This window comes from Lepidochelys kempii, chromosome 6 (genome assembly GCF_965140285.1).
Source record: "Lepidochelys kempii isolate rLepKem1 chromosome 6, rLepKem1.hap1, whole genome shotgun sequence".
Lineage (NCBI taxonomy): Eukaryota > Metazoa > Chordata > Testudines > Cheloniidae > Lepidochelys > Lepidochelys kempii.
Genome location: NC_136385.1, coordinates 56,219,837 through 56,232,554, shown reverse-complemented (window position 1 = coordinate 56,232,554; position 12,718 = coordinate 56,219,837). Strand labels below are relative to the sequence as shown.

Here is a 12,718-nt window from a genome sequence, read left to right as displayed (position 1 = left end):
TGGAACAAAGGATGATTGTGATGGATGGGGAATCAGGAATTCGGGGTGGGAGATAAAATGGGGAGAAAAGGAGGAAGAAAGGGACATATTATAGAACTGATCAACAGAAATACTTTTTTACACAGTATGTAATTGAACTGTAGAACTTGAACTATAGAACTCATTGCCACAGAAAATCATTGAGGCCAAGGATTTAACAAGATTCAAAATGAAATTGGATTTTATATGGATATCAAGAATATCCAAAATCACCATTATTAATGGCAACAAAAAGTTTGGAAGGGATATTAAACCTTGTGCTTCAAGGCTTCAGCCAATCTCTAACTGAAGAGATCAGGATGGCACCTAATGTAGGGAACTGATTAACCTATCTCTGCCTACTGCAGGGTCTGCTTTTGAAACTTCTGGTACTGGCCTCTCTCATCTACAGGATAGTGGAATAGATGGACTTGAGTCTGGTCCAATATAGCAATTCCTATATTCCCACATGGGCAGGCCAGGGCTGCCATGGATATCCTCCTGTTGCTAGTTATCCATCAATTCTTATATTGATGTACTCTAACTCCTCCCAAGTAGCCTTCCTTTTTACCCAGCATACCTGTTATTTGTATGAATTCACCCCTTCTGTTATATACTGTCTTCCCACTTCATTGCTCCCCGCATCTCCCTATTCAGTCTTCTTCAACAGAGCTGAGGAACTCTGGTGCTGTGCGACTCCATCAGGAGACTCCTTCACCCCACCCCATGAATATTAGGAATGTTTATGGGAAGAGGACATGTCAGGCAGGTAGCAATGAAAAGGAGATTCATATGGCACCTCCCTCCCCCCATATTACTACTCTCCTCCCTTACCCACCAATCCTTGCTGTCACCCCAACATTTCCCAGAATCCAAATCCCTAACCTCTATAATCTCCCAAAGTATATTGTGATGGTCATCCTTATCGTTCAACTATATCCCTCCCCACATAATGGTTTCCCAATAGTACTGATCCCCTAGAATCATCTGCATCCTAGTGTGGGTGATAAGTGACAACTATTTGAATGGTCCCTTGAAATATGTGTACCAAATTATGCTAGAACAATCGGTTACACCTTGTATTTAGCTGTGATACTCTGAGAATGTTTCCCAGACCCGAAGAAGAACTCTGTGTAAGCACAAAAGCTTGTCTCTGTCACCAACAGAAGTTGGTCCAGTAAAAAATATTACCTCAATCATCTTATCACTCTAGTAACTATCTTGGTAAAATCCTTTAGGCTTAAATGAATCATATATATGTATAGTTGTCACCAATGAAAAGTCAGTGATTGCCAACAAATATTATTACCAAAGTTATTTCATCTGATATAGGGACATTCTGCAGAATCGCAAGGACCAGAATGTAGAAACCATTGGCAAATTTTGGACTTCTTAGTGATGATTAACAAATATATTTTACTTTGGTTATTCTCTGAAGTTGCCTTTCTTGACCATTTGGCATGTTATAACACTCTTCCATGAATATTTCTTCTTGAGACTAAACATTTTGAGGTAGGGAGAAAAGGTAAGTGAATCTTTCAGACTCTTCTGAGCTTTACTTTTAATGGTGTGACATATTAATGCTGCCCTACAGGAAAAGAATCAAAGGACTTTAATTTAATACTGTGGTTCAGAAAGGAAACATGACAGTCGTACATTACTGCAAATTGAATTTAATGAGCTTCTTAGTGCTACGCGAGTGATTCTTTGAAACAGAAGCTATTCAATTTAGATAATTTTGATTATAATTAAATCATTTTACATTTACCACGGGCAAATTTAATCTTAATTAATTAGACACTTGTACAAAAAGGTGATGCCATATCATCTCTCCATATATTTGTTCAATCAACTATTAACAGGCTCACAATATCTAAAATTTTATATTTAAATTTAATGTCATTTTATTTTATTTTAATTATATTTTATATATTTAATAAGAAAATAAATACATAAATGGCAGGACTTCCTCTAGTGGAGGTTTCTGTATCAGGGCACTTCCTGTTTCTGAACTGGGAGTACAGTTGATATCCATGGAAATATCTACATACCCACAATTTCCACACAGTGGCATCTGAAATATCAAAGCACTTATCTACCCAGACCAATATTTTCTTCCTTGGTCCAGCCACTAGAGGGGGAAAAAGCCAGGCTCTGTCAGGATTGGTTACACTGATACTTAGAATAGTTAATAGCTGTGATTAGACCTTGGGTATCTGTAGACACATGTCAACTTTTATTAATGGCGACTCTTGTACACCAATGTAAAAAGCATAAAGATTCAGTAAAGAAATAATCTATTTCTGTAATTGGAATTTTTTTTATCTATTATATGCCATGCAATGGTTTCTCTTGTAACTAATTTGTCACTATTTATTAAAATTAGTAACTGTTATTTCTTATTTTCATTTGCCGCTAATGTCATTATTCTTCATAATGTTTGAATGAATATAATTTTAAAAGCCCTTACCCTGAACTGGAGTCTAACATGTTCCCATGCTTGGCAAGGCTTATAGCATGTCACCTTCCCTCTCACTCTTCACATGTCCCTGACAGGTTTTTGCTCTGCAGGAATGGGCAGAGACCTGAACAATTGCTCTGTCTCTCCCATAATGAAGCTCTTTAGCAGCACTCTCCTGGCTGCCTTTCTCCACACAGAAAGAAAAGGAGTTTGTTCCCCACCTTCTTTTTTTTGGGCATTTAAAGGTCCAGACAGGTTAAAGTGGAGAACCTACCACCTGATGGCTTTTATCCTGGCAGAACTGTTCCAGGCAGGAACCTGGAACCTTTTGCACCTCAGGGTGCAAAAGGAAGGGAGTGCAGGTGTATTGTGGGAGGGGAGACACTGGCACATTAAATCACCTTGTTGCAGGTGGCTGGGGATGCAAGAGGGGTAAAAGACCTTGACTAGGGTGAGACACAGGATGGCTGTACGTAAGTTGTGGCAGTAAAGCTTATATGGTATTCTTTGTACAGGAAGAAGTCTAAGCTAAGGGTACAGATTGTACACTTGACTGTGATTGTGAGAAATAAGTTATGTGTACTGTTGTTGGTTATATGTTGGAAATGAAAAGGAGTTGTTGTATCCGTAATTGTATTTGTATTAGGATGTTGGAGTAGTAACACATCAGTTGTGGTCAATACGCATGGGATTGTGACCTACATTAAGGGGTGTGTGTGTGTGTGTGTGTGTGTGTGTGTGTGTGTGAAAAATATGTCCTCATTTAATTTAAGGAAATATTTTCAAATATTAAAAAATAAGCTCTAAAGTTAAGTGTTTTGTGGAGGATATTTTTGATTGCAGTCTGGGCTGTTGATTCACATTCTGACATAACATAAGCCATGTGGAGGCCTATTAGAAATGAGAACTTTTGCATTTTGTTTTGTTTTTGTTTCTTTAAACAAAAGAATTAATTCTTTAAACTTCAACTTTGAATTAATTTGGGCTGTTTTTTGTTTTGTGTTTGTACAGGAGGGGAGATTTGATGATAAATTATTATTAGTCACTGGGCATGAGGTCAGAATTCATGCAAAGCTACTTCCTCTGCCAGGAAGCACAGTCACCTCTCGCACATGGCAACATTATTATAATTTATTTATCACTTGACTCACTGTGGCACCTAGGACCCATGGTTATGGACCAGGACCACATTGTGCTAGATGTTGTACAAACACAGAACAATAAATTAATCCTTATCCCAAGGAGCTTACAACTGAAGTATAACACAAGAATCAACACACGGCTGCAGCCAGACAGATAAGTACAAGAAAAAAATGAGAAAATATTGGTAGGCAGTGATCTTAATACACCAATGGCCTAACCATGATCTAGGTTATTGTAGGCATTGTGGAAAAGGAGAGATTTGAAGGAGGATAATGAGGTAATATTGCGGTTGTTTATGGGGCGCGCCTCACAAGCATGAGGAGGAGCAGCATGGGAGAAAGCGTGAAGATGCTTGTTTGAAAATGTAACAAGTGGGCAATGGGGACTGGTATCATGGGCCAATCAGAGGCAATCATGACACTGCAATAGTGAATGAGAGATGACAGCTATGGGGGAGGATAGGTCATGAAGGGCCTTGAAAGTGAAGACAAATAGCTTATTTTAGATACCATAGAGAAAGCGGATCTGATGTAAAGAGAAGGGTGACATGGTCAAAATGATCCTTGCAGTAGCATTCAAAATGGATATGAGTGAGGCAAGATTGTATTTGTGAAGGCCAGAGAAAATGATAGTGCACTAATGAAGATGCAAGATGATGACGGCCTGGGTTAGAGTTTTAGCTCTGTGGATAGATGAGAAAGTCCATATCTTAGATATGTTATTCCGAAAGAATTGGCAAGATTTAGATATAGCCTTGATGTGAGGACTTAGAGACGTGAGAGTCAAAGATTATACCCAGATTACTGGCCAGAATTACAGGCAGTAGCTGGTGTTAACCACATTGATCAAGAAAGCAGGTATTGGGGATGGCTTGGCAGGAAATGTAAGAGCTCTGGTTTGCTTAAGCCAGACATCCATGAAGAGATGTCTGAGAATCAAGCTGAGGGTTTAGCTTGGACAGTAGAAGACAAATCTGGAGTTGAGAGTGAGATCTGTGAGTTGTCAGCTGAATTTGTTTGTGGACAAGGATACTGAGAGAGAAGATGTGGAAGGAGAAGAGAAGGGAACCAAGGACAAAGCCCTGTAGAACCTGCACTTCACCTTTATATGTGTGTCCTAAATGTGCTGCTTAAACAATTCATGTTTTATAGGGCATGCCACTAACGCATGCCTCGTTAGTTGAAACAAGTGGGCAATGAATTTTTAGATCATAAACTTGAGTTAAAGAAAAAAAGAATTCAGGTGAACACTGAAAGAAGATGGGCTAGATTCAAGGCAGAGATATCATTCTGGAAATATAAGTTTGGAGTATAAATGGAATCGAAAGAAACTTGGCACACAACATTTCCTACCACTGAATTTGAATTTTTTCCGTCAGATTTGGGGCTAACTGATTTATTTATTTTTTCAGAATGCTGGCTTAATTCTCTTTTGTACAATATTCACAATTGATGAGGTGGAAACTCTGGACCTGAATCCAAAGGGATCTCACAAAACTGGGTGACTGGGTGACAAAATGGCAGATGAAATTCAGTGTTGATAAATGCAAAGTAATGGACATTGGAAATCATAATTCCAACTATAAATAAAAAATTAGCTATTATGACTCAAGAAAGAGATATTGGAGTAGTTGTGGATAGTTCTCGGAAAACATCCAGTCAATGTGCAACGGCAGCCAAAAAAGCTAACAGAATGTTGGGAATCATTAAGAAAGGGATAGCTAATAAGACAAAAAATATCCTATTGCCTCTATATAAATCTACGGTATGCTCACTTGAATACTGCATGCAGATGTGGTCACCCATTCTCCAAAAAAGATATATTGGAATTTGAAAAGGTACAGAAAAGGGAAACAAAAGTGTTTAGGGCTTCCATATGAGAACTGATTAATAGATTGGAACTTTTCAGCTTGGAAGAGATGAATAAAGGGGGATATGATAGAGGTCTATAAAATCATGACTGATGTGGAGAAACTAAATAAGGAAGTGTTGTGAAGGTGAAGACTATAACAGCATTTAAAAAATAACAAGATAAATTCATGGAGGATAGGATTATGGCTATTAGCCCTATGGGGAGCCCTATATCTTATTTCTGTTTGCCAGAAGCTGGGAGTGGGCGACAGGGGAAGTATCACTTGATGATTACCTGTTCTGTTCATTTCCTCTGAAGCACCTGGCATTGGCCTCTGTCAGAAAACAGGATACTTTGGTCTGACTCAGTATGGCCGTTTTGATGTTCTGAGTCTGATTTCACTTACTCTGCTTTTACACATGGGTAACCCCACTGATCTCAGTGGAGTTACTCATGATTTACACAAGTATAACTGAGATCAGAATTATGCCCACAATAGCATATTTGCCTCAGACTTATCTAACATAGAATATAGGAACAAAAAATGTAGGCCATACTTAGGGGATGGAGGACTCTATCCTGGGAAGCAGTGATTCTGAAATAAAATTGGGAGTTTTGGGGGCCAATCAGCTGAACATTAGCTCCCAGTGCAATGCAGTGGCCAAAAAGGTCTAAAGTGGGATCCTTGAATTGATAAACTGGGGAATCGCAAGTAGTAGAGGTTATTTTAACTGTATTTTTGGTACTGATGTGACTACTGTGGAATATTGTGTCCATTCTGGTGCCAACAATGTAAGAAAGATGTTGATAAATTGGAGAAGGTTCAGAGAAGAGCCATGAGAATAATCTAAAGATTAGAAAACCTGCATTATAGGGATAGACTCAAAATGCTCATGCTATTTAATTTAACAAAGAGAAGATTGAGTGGCTTGATTAGTCTGTAAGTACATACGTGGGGAACAAATATTTGATAATAGGATCTTCAGTATAAGAGACAAAGTATAACATCATCCCATGGCTGGAAACAGAGACTGGAAATGAGTAAACTTTTAATAGTGAGGGTAATTAACAATTGGAACAATTTGCCAAGAGTTATGGTGGATTCTCCATTGCTGGAAATTTTTAAATCAAAACTGGGTGTATTTTTCTAAAAGATATGCTTTAGGAATTATTTTAGGGAAGTTCTATGGTTTGTCTTATACAAGAGGTCAATGGTCCTGTCATCTTTTTATTTTGAATTTTAATTGAATATAATGTTGGTGAAAGATGCTGTGTTGACAGATCTGGAAGACAAAACTTTCTGTTCCCAGAATGGACTTAATTCAGAAAGGGGTAATGCAAATTTCTCCCTGCAAATGCTTCCACCTTGTTATGGAAGGACAGCTTTCTCATGGTGAGCAGTTATTTTAGGGTTCACCTTTCTTGGAAGTCTCAGCAGAAACAGGAAAGATTTAAGCCCATATTTTCAAAAATGGCTGTTAATTTGGGGTTCCTTAATTTTGAGGTGCCTGATCCAAGACACCCAGGGTCTCATTTTTCAGAGTAGCTAAGTACCAACTATTTCATTTTGAGGCAATGTAAGATGCTGTTGCTCATCGCTGAAAATTAGGTTCCAGGTATCTGAGTTTGGGCTCCCAAACAGTAAGTCATCCAAAATCTTCAGTCACGTTTGAAAATGTTGGCACTTATCATTCTGGAAATTGAATAAGCCTCTTATCTTTAACAATGGTACCTCTATAGCCAGGTGGGTGGTGTGGTTAAAGGAAGCCTGTAGTACAGCTACTCATGGTGTCTCTATTCTGTGACTGAATAGAGGACTTCATCTCCATGGCTGTCAATGCAGCATGAAATTCAGGTATTTTTACGAGTATTATTTTAGCTCTGTGAATCATTCTATGATGTGTCAGGAGATGTGCAATAGATAGATAATGGGTGAAGTATAGCTAAAGTGTTGAGGTGTGATGCTTGAGATACATTGCTGACACTTTGTGCCTCTGTATCATTTTGTACAGATATTTCTGGGCATATGAAAAACAATGATTCAAACCTGGGCAACAATTTTTCAAACTCAACTCTCTGGTGGCAAACTTCAAGACCGACAGAAAATAGAGTACAAAACATGTTATTGCCATATCAGATCAGATGATTGACTCCCCAAATTCAGTTTTCTGTCTCGACTGATGACCAATATCTGATAGCTCAAAAGAAGGTGAATGTCCATTTATACCTTCTCTCCCTGCAACTCCTCAAACAGACAGGCAAACTAATCCAAGGCCCATAATGCTATTTAGGGAAGAGGGAGCTGGTGACGGCAATTGTTTTCCTGACCCCAGCAGAAATCAGTTTTCACCAAGGTTGGGACTGAGAAATGCTGGGAGGAGGGAATTGCATGGCTGCCTCATGTGCTGTATTTTTTCCATGCAGAGAAGACTAATTGGCAGTATACGGTTGATTCATTAAGAGCACATCTCAGAAAAGGGTATATTACCTCTTTTATGAACAGGAATCACTCTTTTTATCAATTCTATACTATATCACAGTCACATCCATCAGAAGAACATAATTTATTACAATTTCAGTACTATATATTGTATTAAATCAGTAAGAGGAAGTAATGTGAATGAATGCAGCAAATAGTTACTTGAGAAAGTTAAAAGGTACAAATCTCCCACCAGGGTTTATAAAGTGTCTCTTCAATACTAGAATCTCTTATTTCCTACTGCCAGGTAGCTGAAACTAAAATTCCTGATGGTCAGCTGTCCTTTCCTTTCTAGCAGTGTTATTTATTCTTCAGAAAAGCATGTAGCTGTTAAAGGTTTTATTTATTTATTTTTGATGTCAATTTTGTCAAGATTTCTTATTTAATAAATTTAAGCTGTATAGGTTCATTTTACCTTTAATTCCTTGACTAGTGAATGTGTTCATTTTTGTTGTTTTCCTCCAGTTGTAAAATGACTAGATAGCAGCAGCCTACACCCCATAGCACAAATTACGACCAAGCACAAAGTGTTTAGAATTGTTCCATTGGCACCAATAGCAGAGCTGTAATGAGACAGCCAACTCTCACGCAATGGGCTTTTTGGCTTTTAACCCCGTACCCCCGATTCCTTGGTGGTGTGCAGACTCCATGATCTTGTAATATCATCTCACCTACTCACTTTCCCTTTCTTTCTATGATCTGGAGAAATTGCTCTTCACACAGCTTAACCTCTCTTACTTTTGCCACTGGCATACAGTATTAAGTTACAGAAACTCTTGGGAAACTCTTATATCACTTGGGAGGCAGGCTAGGATAAACCTTTTCAATGACTATTTCCTGAGGGCTGATTACTAGACTGGTGTACACCAATCATCAGAGTGGCTATCTTGATATATTTAATCAATGAAGAAGGGGCATGTACCATATGGGTCAAGAGGATGGGGTTGGGGGAGGGACACATGTCAGTGTGCCTACAGGGTTTCTTTTTTTCATAGAGTTTAGTACTTCAGAAACCAGTTGTATTTCCTAAAAAACATGTTAAAGAACCATTCCAAGAGATCCTCAGAGAAGGAAATTTGTGAATGTCAAGCCAACTGTAACAGGCAAACTTAAGAAGGTTTACAGGTTCTATCTGGATAATCAAACACAGGTTTGGATACTTACCTGAGCTCTTTAAACTAGGAATTTGGGGGAGGTGGTTTGGAGATGCTCGTGTAATCTCCATGACTGTTTCTAACATTGAGTGTGAGGAAAATCAAGTGAGGGAGGTTACAGCAAAAGAGAAAGGAACAACAGAGAGTAGGTGAACGGACTTCAAGAGGAAAGATAGTGGCAGTACAAATAACATTAACAGCAGGTAGGTGATACCGGCAGTAGAATGACTGTACATAATAGGGTGAGGAACCAGAGTGAAGCCAAGGAGAAACAACTAAAATGTATGTATACCAGTGAGATGAGCCTGAAAGAAAATGTAGGAATTAGAACTACTGGTACAGGAAGTGAAACCAGGTATTATAGGGATAATAGAAACATGGTGGAATAGTAGTAATAACTGGAGCACACGTATTGAAGGTTATGTGTTGTTCAGGAACGACAGAAATAAAGGTAAAGGTGGTGGAGTAGCATTGTATCTTAATGATGACTCACACTGTCAAGAAATTAGAAGTGATGGAATGAATAAAACAGAATTTATTTGGATCAAAATCATTTTGAGGAAGAAAGATAACAAGGGTTCCACTGGTATAGTGGTTGGGGTCTGCTACAGACCTCCAGGATCCAGGTTAGACATGGATAGAAATCTCTCCAATATTATTAAGGAAATAAATATTACTTGGAATTATGTGATTATGGGAGACTTTACTGTGCAAGATATAGTTTGGAGGACAAGTGTTACTAATAATGGTAGGGCCCAGATGTTTCTGGTTGTGATAACTGATATATATCTTCACCAAATAGCTACTGAACCAACACAAGGAGTTATCATTTTAGATTTAGTATTTGTAAGTAGCAAGGACCTCATAGAAGAACTGGTTGTAGAGGACATTCTTGGTTCAAGCGATCATGAGCTAATTCAGTTTCAACTAAATTGAATGGAAAAACAACAGTAGGTCTACAACTAAGGTCCTTGATTTCAAAAGGGTAAAGCTTAAAACATGAAGGGAATTAGTTAGGAAGCTGATTAGATTGGACTGAAGAGCTCAACGATTTGAATGTGGAAGAGGCTTGGAGTTATTTTAAGTCAAAGTTACAGAAGCCATCTGAAACCTGCATGACAAGCAGGGGGGGAAACTCATACAGAAGGGTTGCAGGCCAAACTGGATGAGCAAGCATCTCAAACTGCTTATTAAGAGAAAGCAGAAAGCCTTCAAGGAATGGAAGATGGGAGGATCAGCAAGGAAAGCTATCTCTTGGAGTTCAAAAAGTGTAGGGAAAAATTAAGAACTGCCAAAAGCCAAGGGGAGTTGGACTTTGCAAAAGAAATTTAAAACCAATAGTAAAAGGTTCTATAGCCATTTTAATAAAAAGAAAACAAGGAAAGAAGTGGAACCGCAAAGCATGGAAGTTGGGGTGGAGAGTAAAGATAACCTAGGCATGGCTTAACATCTAACCAAATACTTTTGCTGAGATCGTAATAAGAGTAATGAGAATCTTATGAATAGTGGCAGGGTGGCTAATGGAAATAAGGATATGGATGTAGAAATTACCACATCCGAGGTGGAGGTCAAACTCAAACAGTTTAATGGAACCAAATCATGGGGCCTGGATAATCTCTATCCAAGAATATTAAAGTAATTGGCACATGAAATTGCAAGCCCAATAGTAGAGATTTTTAATGAGAATCCATAAACATACCCTATAACTGAAAAATTGCTAATATACTACCTATTTTTAAGAAAGGGAAAAGAGTGATCTGGGAAACTACAGGACCATTAGTTTGACCTGAGTTGTATGCAAGGTCTTGGAACAAATTTTGAAAGAGAAAGTAGTTAAGGACATAGAGGTAAACAATAATTGGTTTTACAAAAAGTAGATTGTGCCAGACCACTGGGATCTTTCTTTGAGAAAATAACTGGTTTTCTGAAGAAGAAAAAAAAAAGGAATTGCAGTAGATCTAATCTAACTGGATTTCAGTAAAGCATTTGAAGTCTTTAAATCATGATTGAGAACTTCAGTAACTCAGCCAGAGCTTATGAGCCTACTACAGAAGTTGTGTCTCCTGCAATGTGCAGGAAATCAGACTTGATGATCACGATGGTCCCTTCTGGCTTTAAAGTCTGTGTGTTAGAGCTGCCAAAATATTACAAAATCATGTTCAGAAATAATCATTTAACTACTTAATGGCTGTTCAATATTTGAAGACATTATTCAAACATGTCTTTTCCCCACACATATTTGAAGATGGGTTATTCTTCATTCAGACAAAACCCCACATTTGTGGGTAACCAGGGGGATTAGTTTACTAACAAGGTTATTGACATTTGTTTCTCACTATTCATTATTCTTCCTAGAAAGTATGTCATCAGTGCTAGATTAAGGTGATCGGGGCCCTAAGAAAATGATGACATAGGCCCTCCTGGCTCTGACCTCAGACTGTGACCCTGTTCTCCTTTGAGTGGGCATGGATCTACCTCTCCTCCTAGAGAGGTAGATTCAGTGACATGGGGCATCTTCTCTACCTTTATAGATTAGGAGCCTCCTCCCTTCAGGATCAGCAGTGGTGGTCCCCAGAGGATTTCTGTTGAGGTGAGTGGGTTAGCCTGCCTCATTTTTCTTCTCTTGCCATGTGCACAATCTCCTCCTGGGGTGAGGTTAATGGAGCTCCCCTGATCAGTAAAGTTTTGAGTTAACACCACACTGAGATGCATTGGGCAGTTTATGCTCCTCAGACACATATTCTTTACTGCTTTCTGCAGACTCAGGCAGACATCATTCCAATAGGTTCACTTTGGTCATGTCATTTGACTTAGGAAGCAAGTCAGACACCACAAATAATGACTAGCGACAGCAGTTTATGAACAAGCCATAAGCTGAAAAAGGTTTGGCTGAATGATTTGGTGACTATTTCTAAATAATAAAGAAGGTCACAGAAATCAGGATTGGTTTGTGAACAATTCACATATTTATTGTATTTTATACAATGGTTGAACAATAGCAATTAATAATTCATCTGGACCTACAAACTATTCAAACCCATATATACATTTTCAAAACTGAGGTAGATGTCACACACACAAAAATATTTTTCTTATAAGATTCCTGAAATGGCCAGCTGATGGCCAGGCTGGAAATAGCAAGGCCAATGCTGCTGTTATGATCATTGTAATTTCAGAATGTAATCATTCCCATATTCATAATTTATGCATAGCTCCAAGGTGTCAACAGCCATTTAATCTGGGTATTTTTAATGGATTTTAGAAAAATTACCACTCCTACAGAACCTCACAACGTTAAGTAGTTAACTCTCAAAACATACCATTATGGAAAAGAATAGAATATACTGATACACATTGTTGGGCTCTAAATTAGCTGTATTCATCAGAAGGAAGACCTAGGGCATCACTGTGGACAGCTCTTTGAGTATGGATGCTTGATGTGCAGCAGCATTAACAAAAGCAAATAATGCTAGCCCAGAAGAGCCCATGCTTTGGGGCCTGACTCGGGAGGATAGTCAACAGACAGTGGTCAGCCAAGAAAAGCCCTTATCTTTGGATTTGCAGCCCTAGAACTCAGGGAGAATAAAAGAACTAGATGCTCCCCTTGGTTGG

At 38.5% G+C, this 12,718-nt stretch overlaps 1 protein-coding gene across 11 annotated transcripts in view; it reads left to right on the top strand.

Annotated features, from left to right (window-relative positions):
* Positions 1-12,718, top strand: part of LRRC4C (leucine rich repeat containing 4C) — an 850,059-nt gene that overhangs the window by 463,230 nt on the left and 374,111 nt on the right. Inside the window, exon 1 of one of the 11 annotated variants that reach the window (XM_073348034.2) lies at positions 11,662-11,696. The exons of the other annotated variants lie outside the window; for them this stretch is intronic. The gene's annotated coding sequence lies outside the window, so the exon portion shown is untranslated. Of the gene's footprint in view, positions 1-11,661; positions 11,697-12,718 lie in introns of those variants that run through there. 11 annotated transcript variants of the gene reach the window in all.